Genomic DNA, 25,038 nt, shown 5'->3' with positions numbered 1-25,038 from the left:
AGAGTGTAATTCTTAACAATCATTATTATTTGAGACTACTAGTGGACAACTTCAAAAAATTCATTTGTCTTTTCCAAGTTTTTTATTTTTTCCTCTCAATCTATGGGTTCCACTAACACTAAAATGATCTCTTGTTACATTGTTCGGATTAGTTAAAGGTAGAATGCACAACAAATACATGATGAATTGTTCTAACTACTAACAAGCCACGAACATGATGTAATGATCTTCAAATTTCCCCACAAGTGTAATTTAAAAATTTCGACAGAGTCTCCCTTGTAGGAGTGTTCAAAAAACCCGCTGGACCACAGTTTCCGACTGAACCAAACCAAATAGGACCGAACCGGCCAATTTTTGAATTTGTGGTTCGGTTTGGTTTGGAAAACTGCCAAATCGCACAGTTCACGGTTTGGCAGACCGGCGGTTCGGTTCAAAACCGAACCGCCCACATATATATATAATATAATTAAAAAAATTAAAAATTAAAAATATAAAATATAAAATGGCTTAGGGCGCCATCGGCCTCCTTCCTTCCTTCCTCTCCTCTTTCTCTCCCCTTTCCCCCAAACCCTAACCTGAGCCTACCCACCGTCGCAGTCTCTCTCTCCTTGGACCTTCAGATCGTCGGCGATCGGCGCCAACCCACTGGCGGCCCCCACGTCGCAGGCTCTAGTCTCACTTCGCAGCAGATGCTCATCTTGACACCGCCACCGTTGCCTCACAGCAGTTTGACTTCAAGCGTCCCATCTCCTTTCTTCTCCTATCGTTTTCGATAACCGATTCACCGGTTGCTGGTATCACCTTTTGACACCGCCGTTGCCTTGCAGCAGTCCCATCGCCTTCTTCCCCCTTTTCGATCGCTGATTTGCCAGTTGAGGTAGACTCTCTCACTCTCTCTCTCACAACTATTTATGTTGATTTATTTACCTATTTTTAGTCACAAATGTCTGTTGATTCGGCGGTGGAAAGACAAATGTGTGTTGATTTATTTACCTCTTTCAGTGAGTTGTATTTTCTCTAAAATGTTTGTTGATTCGGAGATTATAGTAAACAATTTTGTTCTACTATAATCTCCTCATCCTACCTAATTTATTTGAACAGAGAGGAGTTTGGATTTTGTGATCAGAAATGGTCCAAGCTATATGCATTGACTTTGAAAGAAAAATGAATTGAAGAATAAAAAGGTTAAAATTAATATACCTTTCAAAAATTTCAATCTCCACATTCACTTTGTTTGCCGACTAAAATATTATACAACCAACTTAATCCTTTATTATTTCCTTGCAAATCCTTTATGAAGCTGCATGTTGCTGTGTTGAATGTCTAGTGCCTTGTTTAAATTCAATTTCCAAAGTAACTAATTTTCTCTTAAGTTCTTGATTTTTGAATACATGCATACCCTAGTAAGAAGAAGTCTCTACTCTCATGAGATCAACAGAGACTTATCTACTTATCTCAATTGTTCCTTTGTCTCTAATAGTTGAGTTCGGAGAGTTGCTTAGTCGATCAATGAATCCAAGTTGCTTAGTTGACTTGTAGCTAGCTAGGGTTTAGTTAATGTGAATTCCAAATCATTCATTTTCAAGAAAATATCTCAAATTTTTATTGCTTCAATGGCAGATGGAATCAGATAGTAATACCGATCTTGAATGTGTGAGAAACATCAATGAAAATCAAATGACTAATACGACCATTGAATCAAGTAGTGGCTCTAAACCTCCATTGCCACCTAAGGACTCTAAGGACAAAGCTGTAAAAAGGAAACCTAGGCAGCAATCTGAAATATGGAAACATTTTACAAAAAATGAGGATGATTATTCTGAGCCTAGAGCTGTGTGCAACTATTGTGGCAAAGATTATGAAAGTGATACTAGAAGAAATGGGACAAGTACTTTTTGGAACCATATAAACAATCAGTGTAAGAAGAATCCATACAAATTAGAAGATAAGAAGCAAAAGATTTTACATTATCTAAAGAAGAGTGACAGTGAGGATGGAAGTGGATCAGGTAGTAATCTTGTAGCTACAGGATTTAGTCAAGTAGCTTGTAGGATGGCATGTGCCAAAATGATTGTCATTGATGAATTGCCATTTCGATTTGTGGAGCAGGAAGGGTTTAGATTATTTTGTAGTATTGCATGCCCTAAGTTTGATCCTCCTTCACGCATTACAATTGCTAGGGATATAATTAGTCTCTACAATGAAGAGAAGAAAAAATTGAAGTCATTTTTTGTTAAAAATCCACAAAGAGTCTCTCTTACCACTGATACAAGGACTTCCATTCAAAATGTTAATTATATGGTGCTTACAGCTCATTTTATAGATTCTGAATGGAAAATGCAAAAAAGAATATTGAATTTTTGTCAAATTTCAAATCATAAGGGAGAGACAATTGATAAAACAATTGAGGCATGCTTGAAAGAATGGGGGGTTGAGAAGGTTTTTACAATCACAGTTGACAATGCTGCTTCTAACAATGGGGCTATTGGGCACATGAGAAAAAGATTACAGATTTGGAAGAGTGCTGTTTGTGATGGGAAATTTTTACACGTGAGGTGTTCGGCTCATATTTTGAATTTGATAGTGGGTGATGGCTTAAAGGAATTGGATTACTCTATTATGGCTATACGCAATGCAGTTAGGTATGTTAGAGCTTCTCCTTCAAGATTGGAAAGATTCAAAACTTGTGTGAAGAATACATGTAAAGAAGAGAAGGCTCTTGTGTGTTTGGATGTGCCAACAAGGTGGAACTCCACCTATTTAATGTTGGATCATGCACTAAAATATGTTGATGCATTTAACTTGTTAGAAGAAGAAGATTTGCTTTATTCTCAATATTTTTGTGAAGATGATAGAAATGGAAAAAAACATATTGGGCCACCAAATTCTACAGATTGGGAGAATTGTGCAATATTTTGTAAGTTTTTGAAGACTTTTTATGATGCTACCCTCACGTTTAGTGCTTCTTTGAATGTTACTGCAAATAATTATTTCCATGAAATTTGTAATGTGCTTGGTAGACTAAACAAATGGAGTTCATGTTATGAATCAATCTTGAAAGATATGGATTCTAGCATGAAGAGAAAATTTGATAAGTATTGGGGCAACATTGAAAATCAAAATATGATTCTTTATGTGGCAGTTGTACTTGATCCTAGGTACAAAATGAAATATGTGGCATTTTGTTTGCACAAACTTTATTTTGAAGATGAAGTTCAAACCATTATGGATTCTATCAAGAGCACTCTAGGGAAGTTAGTGAATTTTTATGCATCAATTGAATTAGATGAACAAGGTGGGACAACTTTTAGACCAAGGTTTCTAGTTGTGGATCCTGATGAGGATGATACTGTTAACATGTTTAAATCCGGTTTTGAGAAAGAATGTTTTCAAGATAATGCTACTGAAATGAAAAATGAGCTTGAAAGGTACCTAGCTGAGCCAAATGAGGATATAAGAAACAAAACTTTTGATATATTGGCATGGTGGAAGGTATCTTCGACAAAGTTCCATGTCCTATCATTGATTGCTAGAGATGTTCTTGCCATTCAAGTGTCAACAGTAGCTTCTGAGTGAGCTTTTAGCACTGGAGGTAGGGTGCTTGATTGCTTTCGAAGTTTGTTGAGTCCATCTATGGTAGAAGCGTTGATTTGTTGCCAGAATTGGTTGAGAGCTACATCTTTACCATTGGATATGAGCCCAGTATTAGAAGAGCATGCTACTTATGAATCAGTTGAATCTAATAATTTTTTATCTACTCATCAAACATGTTTATTATTTTATTTGTATTAACTATTAACTTTAACATTTTAATTTTCTAATTTTATTGTTCTCCTTAATATTGCAGATAAGTCCGTTATGACAAAAAAATTTCTCAGCCTTGATTAGTGATGAAGTTGAAGACTTTGGAGCATGCTTGTAAACTTTGAACTCTGTGTGTGCTCTATTTCCTTTGTTCCTAATCTCTTCATGCTATATTTATACTCATTATTTCTTTTGTTCCTAATCTCTTAATTGTGCAGGCTTTTGTTTCCATTGGCTGCTTAGAGATAAAGTTGGACGTGTTAGTTTGGTGTTAAAGCTATCTTGCACCAAACTAGAAGTTTGAACTTTGATTAGTGATGTGTTAGGTTGGTGTTAGAGATAGTTTCAGGCTTTTGATTACTGTTATGGTTTTCTTTCCTTTGTTCCGTTTGCTGATGTTTGATTATGAGTTGTCCATTTTGTTGTTGGTATGAAGAGTGTTGTTCGTAAATTAGGAATTTGTTGTTGGTAAACAGGGATTAAATTAGGAGTTAAATTCTATTTTTAACAGCATTATAAGTTACTCACACTGACCATATGGATTAAATTAGGTCAGATCAATGTAAACAAGGAATTTACAGCAAAAACACAAATTTAGTACCAGTTCGGTTCGAATCGAACAGAACCGAACCGGCCTAGACCGGACCAAACCGACCCGGACCGGGCCAAATGCAAAAAAATTGAACCCGTAGAAACCGAACCGAACCGCAAACTGCGATTCGAATTGATTTGGTTTTCCGCACCAAATCAAACCGCTCGGTTTGATTTGGTACAAAATCGACTTTACAGTTTGGCGGTTTAAACTGGTTCAAAATCGGCCAAACTGAACCGCGAACACCCCTACTCCCTTGTTTCTTGGACATTGAACTTGCAGTAGAGACTCAGTCTCTATGTCCAACAACATACTACCATGACAATATTTACCATCACAACATTAGAGACTCAGTCTCTCTTCCCAACAACATACTGCCACCACAACCACTTATCCCTTACCCTCAACAACACCGCAAACCAAATTTCATCAAGTGAGCAATACACAATTTGCTATTTTCTATGTCTAGACAAAAATATACAACATTTGAACTAGATGAAAATAAAAACACAAAACGAAGAATCTTCTAATTTATTGATCTACAAGTATACTACCGTGCTATGTCTGTACAAAAATATTCCAATATGTCTTCGGAGGGTACGGACATCCAGAGTTGGGTGCATCTGCCAATTATCCTCAGTATGTCCTCGACGTATTTGATAACGTAGCACCCGTAGCTGGCCCTGTATTAGACATAACACACATTGACAGCATAACCATGTTTTCATGAAAATTAACTATGTAATATAATTTAAATTAATTTACCCATCCAATTGTTGAGGCAACTTCTGAGGATCAGTATTCTCCACTTCTCAATCTCTGTCTAGCGTCGCAGTTGCGGTTACATTTTCATAATATGATCTCTCTTTAGTAGAATGGGTAACAAGCTCACAAGTGGTTGTATAGATTCGGCCCTACTCCTACGGCTGTCTTCATTCATGGCATTGGAGTCATATATGACAACTTTCCTATCTTTCAAGCAAATTTTTAAGAGAAACCAGTGAGAATTCGCTACATTACAAGGGAGCAACACCTGTATTTTATTTTAATACGTCAGTAGTATGGAAATAAATAAATAAATCATTAAATGGAATGAATTAAGACTTACATAATCGATCGTCTACCAAGGGAGACTCCCGTCAATGCGCTCGTCGACGAAACTGGTCCACTCTTCTAGGACAGACGTGATAGAAGGCATAAAAATCCTCTTGTTGTCCCCGTACTCTTGTTCCCAAAATCTTACTATAGATGCCTGAAAAATAAAATAAAAATATTGGTCATAGACTAAATTAAGATGCAAAAAAAAAAAAAAACAAAACAAAAAGAGTAGTGCAAACTCACAAAAATCGAGATTGACATGATAGCGTAGTTTGTGTCATATTGATGCCGAGACTGTATAAGTCTCAGGCAACACATGTAACTATCGATATGGTAACCCTCCAACTAGTTACCCTCATTCTCTACGTTTCGGAGGTCATCCGGTGTTAGGTTGAGAATGAAACCGGTGTGAAGACTACAACAACCAAGAAAAATAAGAGTAAGAATGTATTGTTGATGTAAATAGAAAAAATGTAAATATTGTTACTTACCTAATATTTTCCGTTGGAACCTATGAACTCAATATAGCCCTCAGGGGGCATTGTCTCCATGTCCGGCGGCATTGGTTCTAGTACCGACGGCGTCGGGTCCACGTCCAACCCCTCCAAAGCGACATCCTTCTTTCTCCTTTTATATTTTGTTGGATCGGTGAAGGGTGGTCGACGAAACTGCGATGGCAATTTATCTCGCATAGGTCACCTGTCGACCCTAACCACTTCCTCGTCCTGTGGCTGAACAAAACCTAACTGTTACAAAATGGTATTTTAGAATGAAGTAAAACGTATAAAAGTAAATTTGGAACTTACTCTAGATGTAGATGCCTGCTCCTCATCGTGATGATCAGGATCTACCTGATCACCACCCCAGGACTGCTCATGAGCATGATCGTTATGATCTGGAGAAATATGCGGGATGCATAGATGAGCACACAGTGTTGCTTGCCCCCTCTCTAGTGATTCCTGTGCCCTCTCTAGTCTCAACAACTGTGTCCTCACTTAACTCATTTCCCCATCCATTCTCCACAACATATCTAGAGTTTGTTTTAGGATCTCAGTGATTTAAAAAAGGCAAACAAAAAATATATAAACAATTACAAAAAATATAAATTAAAACCATTATTATAATAAAAATCATACCCCTACCTCGTATTATCCGTGTTGCGAAGTATCAAGGAATCTTGCCTCCTCCTTATCCTCCTACTCCTTTCCCTCCTATAAAAAATATATAAAAAATTACAAAAAATATAAATTAAAATCATTATTATAATAAAAAAACATACCCCTGCCTCGTATTGTTCACGGTGTGAACTATCAGAGAATCTTTCCTTCTTCTTATCCTTCTCCTTCTCATTCTCCTCCTTTCCATCCTATAAAAAATATATAAACAATTACAAAAAATATAAATTAAAACCATTATTATAATAAAAATCATACCCCTGCCTCGTATTGTCCATGGTGTAAACTATCAGGGAATCTTGCCTCCTCCTTATCCTTCTCCTCCCCATTCTCCTCCTTTCCCTCCTTATATAAATGTATCCTACTTGTGTCGTCCTCATCCCCGCCATCATCTTCCTCATTTTCACCCCCTCCACCCCCAAATTTATAAATGTCGACCCCAACCGAGTGTTGAGGGTTAAAAGACCTCCAAAAATTCATTTCCCGCTCATCATCGGTAGGCTTAAGAGTCGGACTCGATCCTCGTGCCTACAAAATTGTATTATTTAGATAGATATGATTTTAAAAATAAATGAAATTTAGAGGTAAGTTACACACTTACTTCCTTCCTAAGACAGTCGTAGTAATTTTTTATCTGTGCCTACAAAGTTGGAATGTCTATGTCGGACAGTCTAACGGCCCATTTATTCTGAATCCATGGGAACGTTTCGATCAACCACCACTGTAGAGAGAAAAAAAATGAAAATAAAAATTAAAAAACAAAACAAACATTTAGTTACTATAGACAAATCATATACAACAAGGAGAGAGTAATATAAACCTGATTGTACCTGAAACGCCCATACAAAACCATAAAGGTTGATTTTCTTCCCACCTTCACTAGTCAGTTTTCTTTCTTTCGTGGCCAACCTGATGTAGTGTTGACTCTTACTGTAGACATACGTACCCCAAGGGAACATTTCAAATGCATGTAAATCCTCAGCCATAGTCCACAAGAAATCATCCACATGTCCGCGCTCATCCTGGCCCAACAAAAACATGTCGACCACAGCAATGTAAATCGGAGTCCACTAATAAGTATAAACTCCTACCTCCCGTACCTGTATGGTGTGCCACCAATCTCGAACCACATCTCATCGTGGCGAGCACTCGGAAATGTCACCTCCCTAAGTAGAACATGATATATCAATTGTGGTGCAGTCAAATAGAGAGATAGAGGCATCTTTAAGAAATGTCCTAATGGGCCCTGTAGGAATCTATCCAATAACTTGTATCGGTCTAGCGCACGATGCATCGCCTCAAGGTGTTTGATACCACAATGAGTAGAAACTCGCATTCTAGGTGGTAATATCTGATGAGCATGAACATAAGTAAATTTTATAGTTTGTTGTTCAACCATCTGTAAGAAAAAAAAATAAAAAACAACAATTGTCTTAGCCAGTGACCATGTAAAAGCATAAGTAAAAGTAAAAGAAGCCCAATTGTCGCAACCCAATCATCGCAACCCGAACCTGATCGGGCTTCATTGGGCAGTGATAATTGGGCTGTGTTACAGCCCAACGGTCAGGGGAGCCCAATTGGGAGTCGGGGCTTAGTCGCTGCTGAATTGAGCTTCGTCTGCAACGACGCCCTATCGAGCTTTGTCTACAAACGAAGCCCGATGGGGCTTCATTGCAAGAAGCCCGATGGGGCTTCGTCTCCCTTCGATGTAGAGACAAAGCCCGATCGGGCTTCATCTCTACATCGAAGCGCTAGGGCTTCGTTACAGACTAAGCCCGTTCTGCAACGAAGCTGAACGGGCTTCGTCTCTGTAACAAAGCCCCTTGCCACGAAGTCGATGGGGCTTCGTTCCAAAGACGAAGCCCGATCGGGCTTCATCTGCAACAAAGCCCGCTCGGGCTTCTTCCCCGATAAAGCCCAACCGTGGGGCTTCGTTCGCGACGAAGCCCGATTGGTCTCCATTGTCGCTGACGATGAAACTTCGTCGGCGACCATTTCTAGCAACTTTTTCTTCAATAAAATCACGCTCAAAACTCTAACCTTGTTCATCGAAGATGAGATCGACGTCAGTGGTAATAGCGGCGGTCAAATGGCTGTCACAGCGGTGGTGGCAAGTGGCTATCATGGCAACGGGCGATTGTTGTAGTGAGAGAGATGATGTGGGTGGGTGAAATGGGTAATGAGGGGGTGAGGGTATTTTAGTATTTGACTATTGTTGTGGTTATTTTTATTTATTTCTGATTTTATAAATAAAATAATGGTTAAATCTGGTAAAGTGGCTATATCATGTAATTAGTTTGTTTGAAAGTACAAAAACGTTTTTTTTTTTTTTTAAATGGGTTAGAAACAAATTTTATATTTGAATAGTGGTTACTTTTTGCCATTTCCATATTTTAAAACGGTATAAATTAAAAATGTGACAATCATAGTAAATGGTCTGTTAACCTAGGACTATGCAGAATTACCCCTAGATGATATAGGCCTCTCTCAACACTCACAAACCCTCTTAGTGTTGATAGGAATTGAAACAAAAAACTTAAGCAATCAAAACAAAATGAAAATAAGAACAAGAAACAGAAAGCGAACCACACAAATGCCAAGATTTATTCTGGTTCAGTTCCCTTTGAGGAAATCTACATCCAACCTTCAGAGAGCACCCCGAGCAGTTTTATTAAACCAAAGAAATTCAACCAGTACAGTAGCAAGATCTCCTCCCTATTCTCGAGTACAAACAACTTCTCTCCCAAGATTACAATGCTAAATTAAAACTCTAACTTTCTTCTCAGAGAATACAATGCACTCGTTACAACAGAAAAGAATAGAATAGAGTGGCCGCACACACCCCCTAGCACTCTATTTATAGAGTGGATGAATATCCCTAGAAAAGACATTAAATATTTACAGTTTAACCCCCCCTCCCCAATTTTCATTAATTACAGTTTGAGATATAAACTTTTATCTAATTCTTTAATGACCCTTTAGCGTACTGCCATCAGTCACTACTTTCACTTATCTTCTTCTTATACCATATACTCAAAACAACATTTCAACAAATCTCCACCATTGTCTTGAATATACTTCAACCTTCATCCATCAAGCCTTGGCCTTTCAATAGCTAAACTTCTCTTTCTCTCATATGACCTGCTGCATAAACCTGATCACTCGAAAAACACAAGAAACATTAAGAATATCAAACAATGTTGTAAAATGAATCAATGGAACAACCTTGGATAATATTTCAGCTGTATCAATTCCTCATTCTCAGGGATTTACCTAATAAATATATTCCTAACACCAATATGATTGGACTACTCCATGGTGGGACTAAATTCTAAGCCAAAATGGACTGCCCATTGGCTGTTTCAGCTTTTCTGCCTACTATTTCCTTTAGGGTTCTACTGCACATCAAATGCAACATATACATCCTAAAAACATAACTCTTCATCTAGGTACACTCCACCATAAACCCAAATCCATACTTGATGTTATTTCTCCATACGAAAGGGTCCAAATTTTACACAACATCATAACAATAGTGTACCTCACTTGGATAGGCCTTATCATTGCTAGACTTACTCCTAGCTTCCATATCCAACCTCTTAGGCTTTATCACTGTCTTTCTCTTATGTTTGCTTCAAACTCAAAGAACTGCTCAACTCTCTTGAGACTCTTTTAACTACCAGCCTACTAAGATATGCTTATGTTTGGGAGACCTAGGCTGCCTTAAGATGTCCATTTCTATTCCAATATCTATGCCTTAGTTTTCCATCTTATCCTTTCTCCTACACTCTCAAACACTGATCTAAACACTCAACTACACCTTCAGAGTTCTATTTGGAGAAAATACCAATGAAGCTGCCTCTCAATATACTAGGCATACCACTGGAATACTCACATCTTCCACATTCACTCAATTTTAACCCTTTTGAACTCTTCCAATCTTATATCTTACCTAAGGAATTACTATCATACCTAGAGAGACTTTCTAAGCAACCAATCCTTGCTTACCTTTCCCTCTAGCCTTTTATCCCTTGGCTACACTATCACTTTTTCCTTAGTTTCCACATGGATAATTAGCTATTCGTGATACCAATTTGATCTAAAATTAAGCCTTCTTATGTTGTTTTAACTAATGGCCATTTGTCTAGCCTTTTCCTAAACTTTTCCCATTTCCCAGCACTTCCTTAATTCATAAATAGACACTACAACAGCACTCCACCCCTTTAACCTAAAGGGATATTCCATTTAAGTCCAAGTTTATTTTTTCCCAAATTTTCATGGCTTCATGCCATTCATTTGGCCAAGAGTGCATCCATTTTCTATATATAGAGATTCTATTTTCCAGCCTATTCCTTAGCACTCAAAAAATAGTGCATAATACTCCTTAAATCCAACATTTCCATACCTTACTAATACTTTCTTGTGGTTCTATCTGTTCCACATCCTAGGCAACACTAGACCTTCTATTCCTTTACTCTTTTCCTACAAGATGATTCTCCTTTCCTTTCCTTGCTTAATTTAGACTTTTGATCAATAATGGCTACACCATACAAGGACACACTTGCACACACCATTTCCCCCTACTGTTCACAAGGACCCTCACTGCAAGAGCCAAAGCTATCTTAAACACTAGCTTCCTCCCTCTCACAATCCAACCCAAGCTAACACAATGAATATGACCACACAAAAAAAAAAAAAAAAATCCAGATTTCCTTATTGCTATACCTTGGTTCATAGGCTAGTTTTGGACCTTCCCAAAGGATTCTCCTTACTATTCTTCTTTACACAGCATTCCAGATTCCATCCCTTGCCCTTAGCCTCAGCTAATTTTATGTCCTATTGGTAAAGTTTTCTTACATAGATCAGAATCCTAGCTTTAGGAGACCTATGCATACCTATTTCAAAACCTCTACTCCACCTAACCTTTCACACCAGAAGCAATTTCCAGCAAGCTCATACTTAATTCCAGCAAACTCATATAAGCTTGGGAATTCCTTAGGGACACATCATCTCCACTTGGTTCACCTCACCTAGCTCCACCATGAGACAAGGCCTAGATAAGTCTCCTTGGATCCTAGAAACTGATATCTAATGGGCTTTTGACATATACAAGGTCTGATTTGGAAAATTTTTCTTTAGTGATCTTACCAAATCTACATGATTTCTATTTCCCTCACATCTACAAATTTTCCCTCCTCCTAACATCCCTAGCCTTAGACACATTTTCTATCTAATTTTCCTATAGAAATTAGGTTTATCTCAAAATAGGGATATACTTTACACTTGATTATTACCTGCTAACACCTTATCGCCTACTATGACTCTATAGTTTGAAAGAAACCATTTCCTATGATGAGTCCACCCTAAACCTAGAAACTATGCTACTTTTCTAGCATTTCTAGACACTTATAGGGCATCTGCACTATCATAGTCAAACTAACACACAGATGAAGAAATTCTAGGGTTTTTCTCTAGGAGTTCACTATTTCTTTTGGGACAATTCTTCTTAATATGTCCCTCGCCATGACAATGATAGCATCTTATCATTTTTCTGACATTCCTAGACTTTGACCTAGACCTACCCTTAAATTTAGGGTCCCTATTTTCTGGTCCAGTCCTAACTGTAAGAGCATCTTGTATAGAGTTCTTTCCTTCAACCTTATGTTGTAATTCCTTGGAACTTAAGGCTCCAGTCACATCATCTAGAGACAACTTATCACTACTATGTTTTAAGATGTCAACAAAGGTTTCTTATGACTTTGGTAGAAAGTGTAATAAGACTAAGGCCTTATCCTTATCATCATTTTTGATGTTTATGTTCTCAAGATCTAAACATAACTTGTTAAACTAATCTATGTGCTCTTGCAATTTCTTACCTTCATCCATTCTAAAGGAGAAAAATTTGGTTTTCAAATATAACCTAGCAGACAGGGTTTTAGTCAAGTAAAGGGTCTCCATTCTTTTCCAAAGGTCTGATGTCGTTGTCATTTTGGCCACTTCCCTCAAGACTTTGTCCCCTAAAGATAAAATCAAGGTGTTAAAATCTTTCTTGGCAATTTATTTCTTTTCTTTTGATTTTTCCTTTTTATGTTCTTCAGATGAGGTTTCAAGCAGTGTTTCTACCTCATCTAAAGCCTCTTTTAGTCCTAGATTCCCTAGTAATGCCCTCTTTGTCATCCTCCAAATTCTGAAATCATTCTAGCCATCAAACTTCTTAATATCATACCTAGTTGCATCCATTTATGACACTGTTCTCTAATAGATATTTAAATAGATGAAAATCTTGAAGATTCTTAGACTAATCTCAAACCTAGGGATAGGCTCTGATACCAATTTGTTAACCTAGGACTATGTGAAATTACCCTTAGATGATATAGGCCACTCTTAACACTCACAAACCCTCTTGGTGTTAATAGGAATTGAAACAGAAAACTTAAGCAATCAAAACAAAATGAAAATAACAACAAGAAACAGAAAGCAAACCAAATGCCAAGATTTATCCTAGTTTAGTTCCCTTTGAGGAAACCTACATCCAGCCTTCAGAGAGCACCCCGAGGAGTCTTATTAAATAAAAGAAATCTGATCAGTACAGCAACAAGATCTCCCCCTTATTCCTGAGTACAAACAACAACTTCTCTCTCCAAATTACAAAGCTAAATTAGAACTTTAGCCTTCCTCTCAGAGAATACAATGCACTCATTACAATAGAAAAGAATAGAATAGAGTCGCCGCACACCCCCCCAGCACTCTATTATAGAGTGGACGGATATCCCTAGAGAAGACTTTAAATATTTATAGTTTAACCCCCCAATTTCTATTAATTACAGTTTGAGATATGAACTTCTATCTAATTCTTTAATGGTCCTCTAGCATATTGCCATCACTCACTACTTTCACTGATCTTCTTCTTATACCATATACTTGAGACAACATTTCAACAAGGTCGCTCATTGATAACAATTAGTGGCGAAACATATAAGCCCTCATTAATGATTGACAATCAATGACTATCAAAACCAGCCTTCACTAAAGTTTGATATATTTGCGATGACTACATACTGACCTTCTCCAATAGCCAAACATTTAGTAATAGTAAAAACAAGCCGTCACTAATAGTAATCCATTAGTAAGTAGCCCACAATGGTCATGTGCAATAGAATATATTTATTGATGATCAAATTATCTTTTTATTAATTTTGATCTATTAGTGAGGGTTTGAGGCTATTCACCACTAATTGTAGACATTATTAGTAAGGATAATGTAAGGGTTGTCTCCAAAGGGTTTGAGGTATAAGTCATATGAACTCTAAGTTATTCTTATGAGGAATTGTACACCCAATGCATTATGTAGGTTAAAGGAGTTGGTAGCCAAAAAGTCCTTGCGGATTTTGCACAAAACCATATATTCCTTAGCAATTTGTAGTTAATTTGTTGTTGCCAAATTGAAAAAAAAAAAAAATCAAACAAAAGATTGAGATTCTACACTATTGAGATTCCTTCAATTTTCTATTTATATATGTAGTGTACTGTATTTGCCTTTACTAATGCGAGACAACCAGGGAAGGACAAGCACAACATTTTTGTGTAGATGCCAACCAAGTGTGGATACATTATGGAACATTTCATATTTACCTCATATAGATGGGCATGATTTCTTATATCTTTAATTTGAACTACAAGTTAGTGGCAATGTAAAAGGGATCACAAAACTGATCATTATGCAAATATTGGAAGGGATATGTGCATAGAGGTAGAAATTGATTAAAGTGATATATTTGGAATTCCTTCATAAGTAGGTCCTCTTTCTCATTTTTGTATTTGACATTAGCATTAGTTTCAACATAATCTAGCATGTTTCACATATTTATTAGTCATTGAATCTAATTTACAATTTAAATTATGTGTATTCATCTTATCTCTAATAAAACCCACTCTTAACATTTTTTTTTAAGTTTCTTATTTTTAGTTTTATATTTTTTATATGGTCACATATCCATCTTAAAATCCTCGTTCCTGTTACGCTCAAATTAGTAAAACATCAACATCTCCATCTTCTAGCACTCTTTTCCTTTTCCTTTCCCATCTCCCCTTGATCACAAAAAACCAACAGCTTATTCCTCAATGATCATGCTAAAAAGAAATGGCAAAGAAGACAATCTCAAATATCCAAGGTGGCATGTCATGGCAAGTTATGGGCGGATGGAAAACTCAAGTGTTGGATGGCATAGGGCTATCATGCTAAGGTGGTAGCAAGCATGCGAGGGATTGTAGCAATGTGCGGCAATGTGTGGGAAAATGGGCCTCAATGGTTGAGGTGCTTGCACACGGGGCGACGGTTGGATATCTAGCTGGCACGCATGAATTGGGCTGGACCCGATTGAGTGGGGCAGATGCCACAGGGCAGCCACGCAAGTCGAGAAACACGAGAATGCTAGAGGGCTGAGCTGGCCGAGATGTGCAAGACACAGGGGTAATCCGCACAAACTTGGCGAGAGTTAAGGCCGATAGGTGGGAACAATTACAGCACTACACGGGCGCGGCCCGATCATGCCTGCAACATGCTGGGCATGTCCACGTAAGTCGCGCCCATGAGGGCTATGCGCGGGCACGCGGCCGAGGCAGTTGCGATAAGTGTCAGCCAGGCGACCCATGTGACCCAATAGACAATTTTTCCACGTGGTGCATGTAACCCTTGTGGGTCTGAGAAGATGGTTATGGGGCATAGTAATTGTGTACTCTATATATATGTGGCTGGATGGGAGATTTAGCTTTGAGAGAGCATAACTTGAGCCATTCTTTGTATTCGCATATCTGAATATAAAGTTGGGATTTTTTTGTATTCTTTGTGTGTGCTTCTGTTTATTTTGTTGATAAATCCCATAGGGTTGCTGGCTGATCTAAGTGGGTGAACTTAAAGCCATCGCAAGGTTACCGGTGGAAATTCAAGGCTAGTCTTATAACACTAAACAATAACTCACATGAGTAACTTTATTTCTTCCCCTTGATATAAAGATCAGTGTCCCCAATGCTTTCTATTTTAAGATATTTGAAATGTCTATTTCAAGGTTAATCACTGTCCATTTGAAGACATCCCCTGCATCCTCACACAAGTTGACAATAGTCTTTCCATCAAATTAAAGCATAATTCTTCTCTATCCCTTGCTTTCATCTAACACTAGCCATGCTAGCCACTTTTGGCTTCTATTACATCAGCAAAATGAACAATTGTAGCCTTTCTTTTCTTAGCTCCTCTCATATTTTCATTTAAGAAAGTAGCATCAAAATTGATTTTAACTCCACCTATTGGTGTTAAGGTTTAGTGTGTTGTTAAGTTGTACAAAGCTGATTTTTCCAAATCTAAACACAATTTCATTCCATAGTTTCACATGCTCCTATGAATGAAGTTTGTAATGCCAAATTTGGTCTTATATGAATGTTACATAAGATTAATTAAGATTTTTTTTTTTAAAGACTTCATCCTTATTTAATTTTAGGATAAATTTCACATACCACTTTTGAAGTTTGTCTAAATTGTACCGACCACCTATGAGTTTCTTGCGGTGAGCTACCATAATGATTGCGGGACATCACGAGAGATCTCGTGCTCTTGTGGTGAGCCATGATCTCATGCTCTTGCGATGAGCTACCATGATGACTGCGAGGGTGATTGCAACCCCCTGACCTTACTACCACATGGAAGGTTTATATTGTCATCATCTTGGGAGATTTTGTACTTATTTTTGCGTATTTCCTAGCATAATTGCATATTACTCTTGCGTGCATAGTTTCCTTTCTTGTACCACTCACTTAGATGTAATTATCTAACTTGGGTGTTTCATACCCCTAGGAGGGGGTGGATGTTTTGTTTAAGCCTTCCTGAAACGTTTTATATGATGTTGTAGCATGACTATTGTATTGTAAATAGCGGTTACGATACTTAGATTACAAAATGTATGGATGTATGTATGAAGCTTTTGTAACTATGTAAGGGTGTGAGATGTATGTTTGGAATTTGTGAGAGACAAGACAGTTGTTATAAGGATGCGTGTGTGTGTGTTTATTCTATGGACTTGACTTAAGGTGACATTATGGAAATCTTAGATATTTAGCTACTCAGGTTCGATCCTTGCTTCCGTTGATAAAGGATTTCCAATAACGCCCGAGGTCATTATTAGCATATAATGAATACCTTATTGCTTCATTGTGTAATTGAAAAATGGGGCATTACAGTTGGTATTAGAGCTAGAATATATGGTTCTTATTTAAGTATGAATGATTAACCTTGAGGATATTTTGGGTTGTGGTGATTTTGAGGTTTTGATTTAGATTTGAGTTGACTAACTTCGAGGATGTTTTGATCTATGGCAGGAATAGATCCAAAACTAAGGAAAAATGATTTTTGATTTTGCGAGACAAAGGATTGTATGTAGATGTACCCGAATGGACAAAATAGTGAAATGAGGAGTCTATATACGTGTATAAATACGAGTAAATGTAAATAGCATTGTATACTAATCTTTGAGTTTTGATGACAGGATATGCTACTCATTGTTCGAGGTTATCCCTATTAAGGACAACAGGATTTGGTGAGTATGAAAGTTGGACAAGATGTGAGTAAGTATTTGGTTATTTGGTAAACCTTGGGAAAGACTAATTAAATTATTGAAGGAATATAGAACCCTTTATATGGAAGTTTATTTAATGTCTATTGGGTGCTAAGGAGATCGTTTAATCATTTGATTTTCAAAGAATTACTGGGGGATAAGAAATTTTATTAACCAATATTTTGCAGAAACTTGGTGGACCTAGGTCTCAAGGATTTCGAGATGTTATTTTGTAAGTCAAATTACTTATGAGAATTCTTGAAACTTGAGGAGTGTATGGAATCAAGGTCTTGAAGACCTTATGTCAATTTACGGATTTTGGGGGATTCCTTGGAAGATTATTTTATCTCCTATAGAAATTTTGGGATTCAAGAGATACACCTGATGGTACTAACTTTGGGGTTCCTTGATGATAGGATTGATTATATGGTTATTTTGAGGATCCTAGAAGGTAAAATAGTAAAATGAGATGTTTTAACTGATGTTACTAATCTTTGGGGCTTTGGTGATAGGATGGGTTACATGGCATTTGATGTTGTTTCAATGACTATTGTAAAGCCCAACGAGTAAGTACATTGATTTAAGGATTGTTAGAATTTCTTATCAATAAGTGTTTATAGGAAATTGATGGATTTGAGGTCTCAGGGGACTAATTAGATTTTGGAAGTATTCTCATATATGGTTTATTAGAGTCTCGTACTAACGGTTAGGTTACAGGAGTTGATAAATTTGGAATCTTAAGGATTCTATGTAATAATTGTTTGGGAGATGCTTAATTGTTTTACAGGACGACACTTGATACGAGTAAGTATTCTAGTCACTTGGTGAAATTAAACCCCTGCCAAAAAAATCTTGAATGACTTGCGTGATTTTGGGAGACATCTTCCTTACTTAAAGATTACTTGGGGATATTTTAGATGAAGCTTATTTGAATTATGGGGATTCGATAAACTTGGAGTTTCGAGGATACTAAGTAATCGTTTGGGAGACTACTTATTTTGCAGAAAATTGGTGGATCCAAAGTCTAGAGGAATTTAGAAGATACATGCTCGGGAGACCATAAGTATCTAGGAAAAAGAAACCTTTAGATGGAATTCTGGGAGACTAACCGAATTTTGAAGACATTTTGATTTACGATTCGTTAGAATTAACGAATGTTTTGTAGGTGTTCGATGGATTTAAGATCTTGAGGATTTTGATAAATGCTTGGGAGACTATTCTATTATCTAATTGTTTATAAAAATTTGGAATATGGGAATGATATATTCGTTGAGGATTTGCGACTTTAAAGGAATGTAATTGAGGATTAAAAGGAAGACGTAGCAAAGTTGCTCTAGATCCTATTACGGATATTATGAGTATCTGGTGATTCCAACACACCTGTAGCCTGTATGGGTTTGATGAATAGGTGTTCAAATCTTACTTGGATTGGTTTATGATTGTATTGGTTGTGTATATTTTGATTTACTTAGCCTGCAGGAAAAAAATCGATCAATACCTGAGGATTGTCCTATAAGGCACTGCAAGTAATTTTTCTAAGTTATGAGAAACATGTTAGCCATGAGTCCTTCAAGGATAGAGGCAATACAAGACTGAAAGTGGCAACCGAGCGAAAAGAAAAAGATCATATGTTCCACTTTATGCTTTGGACAAGGTGGGCTATTGGTGGGAAGCTATGATAAGAATTTTGTTTGATCTCAAAAGACAAGTTACATTGAATATAGAGCGGGTACGATTTAAAGAACTTTTAAAAGTTAAGTATTTTCCTTTGTGAGAGAAAATAGAGGAAAGCTTGGGATCATGGGGGTAAGTTATTGATCTGAGGGAAAAGACTTAGGTACTAGGAGAGTGACTACTACATACTGTGTGGGCTTGGAGATTCGAAAGTTTATGCATGAGGATGGTGATGAAACTGTGATTGCATACATGGGTTGGGGTAGGTCGTAACTGTGAATGGAATGTTTTTCCCGATGTGGGCATGTGATGTGTAGTGAGCTTGCTTAGGAAATGTGTTTTCCAGTAACAACAAGCCATGGGATTACGATTTCCATACTTGGCTTTTGGGGAAGGGAAATTTTATTCTGGTTACTGACCTGACCTTAGGTTTGGTATGCAGATTGTTGTACATCCCAAAAATTGTGAGCAGTTGGCTCTGATTTGATTTTCCTAAAACTCTGCCTTTGTTAAAGCTGATGTTGATGCAATAGTGGGCATGCTTTGGCAACGCTATGTGAAAATTTTGAGGTCTTCATGATTGCTTCAGGTGATTGTTCTTGCAGAGGAATTCGAATGCGGGGTAGTGACGATGGATAGAGTTTTCGAATGGTTGTGGTTGTGTGATCCAGTACAATCCCAGGAGGATGAACGTGGTGGCTAACGAGCCTGCTCTAATAGCCTATTCTATGTGAATGTGGTGGCTAATGCAAGAACGAGCTTGCTTTGATAGCCTGCTCTGATGACCCGATAGTAGGGACTGGGTGGAGACTTTTAGGCCATTGTCAGTGGATGCGGTTCCCTAAGGAAATGTTTGTTTGCGTTGCTAGTCTGGCAATTCTCTCTCCTCTGATGAACAAATTTGACAAGCTATTTTAGAAGACTCGAAGGTATGGTCATGTGTTGAGAATTGGGAATTGGTAAAAAAAAAAAAAAAAAAAAAGCCCTGATTGTGGGTATTGGATGGAATTTATGTGCATAAGGACAAGAGTTAAGGAAAATCATATCGGACGAGGCACACCAAGCTAGGTACGCCATCTACCCTGATGTGAGTCTTGAGGAATGAAATAATACCCTTTGGGGAAGATGTTCTAGAAACACCATGATTTTGAGGAATTTGCTTAATCGAGTGCATTTTGAGGAATAAGGTGGAATTTCCAAGACGAAATTTTCTTTTAAGGAGGGAAGATGTAATACCCAAGATATTTTAGAATCAAATATGACGTAATGCCTGAGACAAAAGTTTATTTTCTAAGCTAGGGGCAAAGTCGTAATTATGGAAGTTCAGGCACAAGTGCAATTGACCAAAAATCTTGGGAATTAGTGTAAAAGATATGTACTTTAAAATATCTTTGTATTTCAAAGTTCAATCAAATGTAGCTTTGGATCATTTTAAATTCCAAGTCCAAGTCTTTGCTTAAAGTCCAAGTCTTCTCAAAATCTTCCCCAAGTCTTTTGCTTAGCCTCCAAGATTACTTAACCTCCAAAGTCTCCAAACCTTATCCTCAAGGACACATGGAAAGCAACCATTGGGCACTTGGAAAATAAGATAAGGTCACATGATGGCTCATAATGACCCCTCCTGAGGTGGCATCGCGTGATTGGCCAGCAAAGCTTACTTAGCCTCCAAGTTTGGTAAAGTCTCCAAACCTTATTTTTAAGGACATGTGGCAAGCATTAATTGGCCACTTGGAGATAGGATTTGAAGCCTCATGATGACCCTTGAGGTGGCAACATGTGGTTGGTTAGAAAATTCTATAAATAGGGGCTAGGTTGATCACAAACCATTCGAAGTAAGTTTGAGGTGAATTTATGCCAAATTGAGGGAATTAAATGGGAGAATCTTGATCTTGGGAGAAAGGGGAGAATACTGCCAAAAAGAAGGAAGGAAATCAGTAGAAAATTGAGGGGAAAAAAGGCCACATCAGAAAGTTCGAGCCGCCACCAAAGTTCATGCCAAACGACGTTAAAACCACAAGAAAACCATTCTTGCTTGTTGTAAGCCGTGCTTCCAAAGGTAATTAGTCAAGGTGAGTGGTTCTTGTGCATGATCCTTACTTCCTCTTGATCACTCTCGGGTTCATTATGGATGGTTTATTACTTACGTCTTATGTTCCCTTTGTTTTGAGCATATCCTTTCTACTTTGTTACATCGGGTTTGACAATGACAGCTTTCATGAGTGGCTTGTGGCTTGCATATGATATTCCTTCTGTTTTGTCATACAATATGTTATGGTTGGTGGCTTACATCTCGTGTTTTATTGCTTTTGATCATATCTAGCCTATTTTATAGCATCTCGGTGTTTGTATCTATGGTTAGTTGTTGGAATATCACGGGGGATCTCGTGCTCTTGCGGGGAGCCACGATCTCATGCTCTTGTAGTGAGCTACCATGATGATTGCAAGACATCACGGGGGATCTCATGCTCTTGTGGCGACCCATGATCTCATGCTCTTGCGATGAGGTACCATGATGATTGCGAGAGTGATTGTAACCCCCTGACCTTGCTACCACATGGAAGGTTTATATTGTTATGATCTTGGGAGATTTCGTACTTATTTTTGCGTATTTCCTGGCATAACTGCATATTGCTCTTGCGTGCATAGTTTCCTTTCTTGTACCACTCACTTAGATATAATTATCTAACTCGGGTGTTTCATACCCCTGGAATATTCAACGTCCCAGGTATAATAGAAATGTCAAGTGCTATCGATGCAAGCTCAAGCAAGTGGTGAGGAGGTGGTGGATGTTTTGTTGAAGCCTTTCTGAAACGTTTTATATGATGTTATAGCATGACTATTGTATTGTAAATAGCAGTTACGATACTTAGATTACAAAATGTATGGATGTATATATGAAGCTTTGGTAACTTTGTAAGGGTGTGAGATGTATGTTTGGAATTTGTGAGAGACAGGACAGCTATTATGAGGACGCGTGTGTGTGTTTATTCTATGGACTTGACTTAAGGTGACATTATGGAAATCCTAGATATTTAGCTACTCAGGTTCGATCCTTGCTTTCGTTGATAAAGGATTTCCAATAACGCCCAAGGTGATTATTAGCATATAATGAATATCTTATTGCTTCATTGTGTAATTGAAAAGTGGGGCGTTACAAAACACCTTGCACTTTCCATGTTGGAACAGAATGGCAAGCCCCTATTCTTGCGATTGCCCAATGCTCAACAAATTGTTCTTTAGCTCCAGCACATAAAACACTCCTGTGATAATCTGTGCTATTCCATTCACCTACAACTTCACGTTACCCTTTCCCATTAAAACCATGCTTGAGTTGTTGCCTAGCTTCACAGAATCCCTAAAACTCTTATCCAAATCCAAGAAGTATTCATTTTTTCCACACATATGATTGCTACATCCTGACTCAAGGAACCACATATCTTCTCTATTGGCTTTATTCATATCCATGTATGCCATCAACAACATCCCTTCTTGAGTCTCTGCATAATTGGCCTCCTTCTCCTTGCTTGGAGATTACCATTGAAAATAACCAAGTTTGTGACAATTGTAACATTCCACTGTGGCTTTTTCAAAGCTTTTTCTACCTCTTCCCCATCATCTTCGTCTAGAATTTCCATGTTCTCGACCTCTTCCTCCTGATTGATCTCCATGAGTAATCTTCAAAGCGTGTTCTTCTTCAACTTGAGAACTCATGCGTTGTTCATGCACAAGCAGGCTGCATTGCAACTGATCATCAATGGTTAAGGTGCCTATATCTCTAGACTCCTTAATGGAACATACTAAATAATCAAATTTGGGAGTCATGGATCTTAAAATCTTTTCAACAACATCAACATCTCCTTTATTCTCACCATTTCTTTCATCTTGTTGGCAATGGTAAGAGTCCGAGCAAAATACTTGTTTACAAATTCTCCTGCCTTCATGTGGAGAATTTCAAATGTTTTGAAGTGCTTGCAAGTGTGCATGCTTAACTCTTGTTGTACCTTGATATTTTTGCTTCATAGAATCCCATATGTTCTTTATCGTATCCTTGTTAAGGATTGTTTCTAGGATTGAAGGATCTAATGCCTGAAATAGATAGTTCTTTGCTTTCAAATCTTTCAACTTCTGATCTTCAATGTTCTGTCTCTGAGCATTTATGAGAACACCACCTTTTGTTGCTGCAGGAATTCCATTCTTTACTAAGCCCCAGTACTTCTCAGAACGCAAGAAGTTTTCCATGAGCATTGCCCAATGATCATAGTACCCATCAAATTTTGGAATTACTAGTTGCACAAATGAACTCTCTATCGTCATACTTTGATTATGACACACTTTGAAGACTGTTCCTTCGAACTTTAACCAGGCCCATGATGGAGCTCTGATACCAAATGTTAAGAGCTAGAAAACTTATGAAAAAAATACAGATGTTGAGGAAAAACTCTCATCTTATTTGAGGAACAACTTTGGCTATTATATAGTCTACATAACAAATTGAACAAGAAATAAGTAGCCCACATCTAACAAATCCTAATAAGATGGTAAGACTAAAAACTAACAAATAATCTTACCCTTAAGAATAGGGATTTATTTGACTAAGTAGTAACAAACTATCAAAACCAACCTAGCAATAACAAAGGAAGATTTTATGTTTCCACTAAATTATTTCCTTAGTCTAGATTGTGGGCGAACCAAATCACCTACTTAACCCAATTACCCCTATTTCTTAGTTTCTTGATCGGTTGTTCTCCTCACATGAATGAGTTAATGCTCCATGTAATGCCCTAAGATGGGGTGGAGTGTAGCAGAGGTGGTAACAAAGGTTATAGTTTAGGTTTCTACTTTTTGAAAGGTCATTAATCATGCATCCTAGTATTGGGTTTATTTGAGATTTAGAGCATACATTTGATAAGGTAAGAAGATCTTACTCATAGGATTTGTGAACTTTAATAAGCTATGACATGCAATCCTTATAATGATACAAGATTGTTCCCAATGTTGGGAACAAATTTGGAAGAAATCCTGAAGTTAAGTTTAATGAATGATATGTTTATTTTTTATTTTTGTTAACGCACCATCACGAGTGTCCCCCACTGTTCGGCCCCACGATATCAGCAAGAGATATAAATCAGAGAACTCAGCGGCCAGTTCGATCCCTAGCCCCACCGCAAATGTGAGGGCGACAAGTGATTAATTTTTGAACTTTCAAGATTGCTCTAACTGTTGAGTTTCTCCCCTGACTAGGACTCAAACACTGAACCTGATGGCCCAAAGAGCAACACCCCAAAATGTACTTTCTTTGCTAGCAGAGCTATGCCATGGGGCCATGATGTGTTTATTCTTATTTGAGGATTTATTGTATATACATCTAATATTGTGATTGAGAATCTAGCATGGTAGAGTTCTACTTTGAGGTTGAATTTGGAATTGTAGGAAGAGATAGTGCCAGGGTCGGCTCAAGGGGTAAGCTAGTGAAGCAATTGCCTAAGGCCCCAACTCCTTGAACTAAATAAATAATTATTTTAATTTTATTATTGAAATAAAATTAATAAATTTTTATTTTTTTATTAAGGGGTTGGGGCCCCTAAATTATTGATGGCTTAGGGCCCCTAAGCCCTTGAGCCAGTCCTGGATGGTGCACCCTACGGGCGGAATGACCCGAGAGGATATATATGCCCAACGTCATGTTTGATAATACTGATAGATTGAGGCAATCCATGAATGATGTAATTGGGCTAGGTTAGTTAGTTTTAATTATTTTGATAGTATAAACGTTATTAATTTCTAGTAGAATATTACTTCAATTATTTTATTTGTAAGTATTAGTTGTTTTTATGATAATAAATTTAATAAATATTTAAGCTTCGTGAATCTTAAGTCTTGACCTAAATTCATGGTTCATCACGTAACATTTAGAGGAGGGGCATTAATCCTTTATTCTCAATTATTACAGCCATGACTTGGGTGAGAAAATCTTTCCATGTTGGGTATTATTTTATGTTGGGCAAGATCAATAAGGTTGTATTTTATATCATATCATTTCAAATTTTGTTACTTAAAATATATATATATATATATATTTCACATTTATGTT

The sequence above is a fragment of the Diospyros lotus genome, chromosome 12 (genome assembly GCF_014633365.1).
Source record: "Diospyros lotus cultivar Yz01 chromosome 12, ASM1463336v1, whole genome shotgun sequence".
Lineage (NCBI taxonomy): Eukaryota > Viridiplantae > Streptophyta > Magnoliopsida > Ericales > Ebenaceae > Diospyros > Diospyros lotus.
This window is presented reverse-complemented; position numbering follows the sequence as displayed.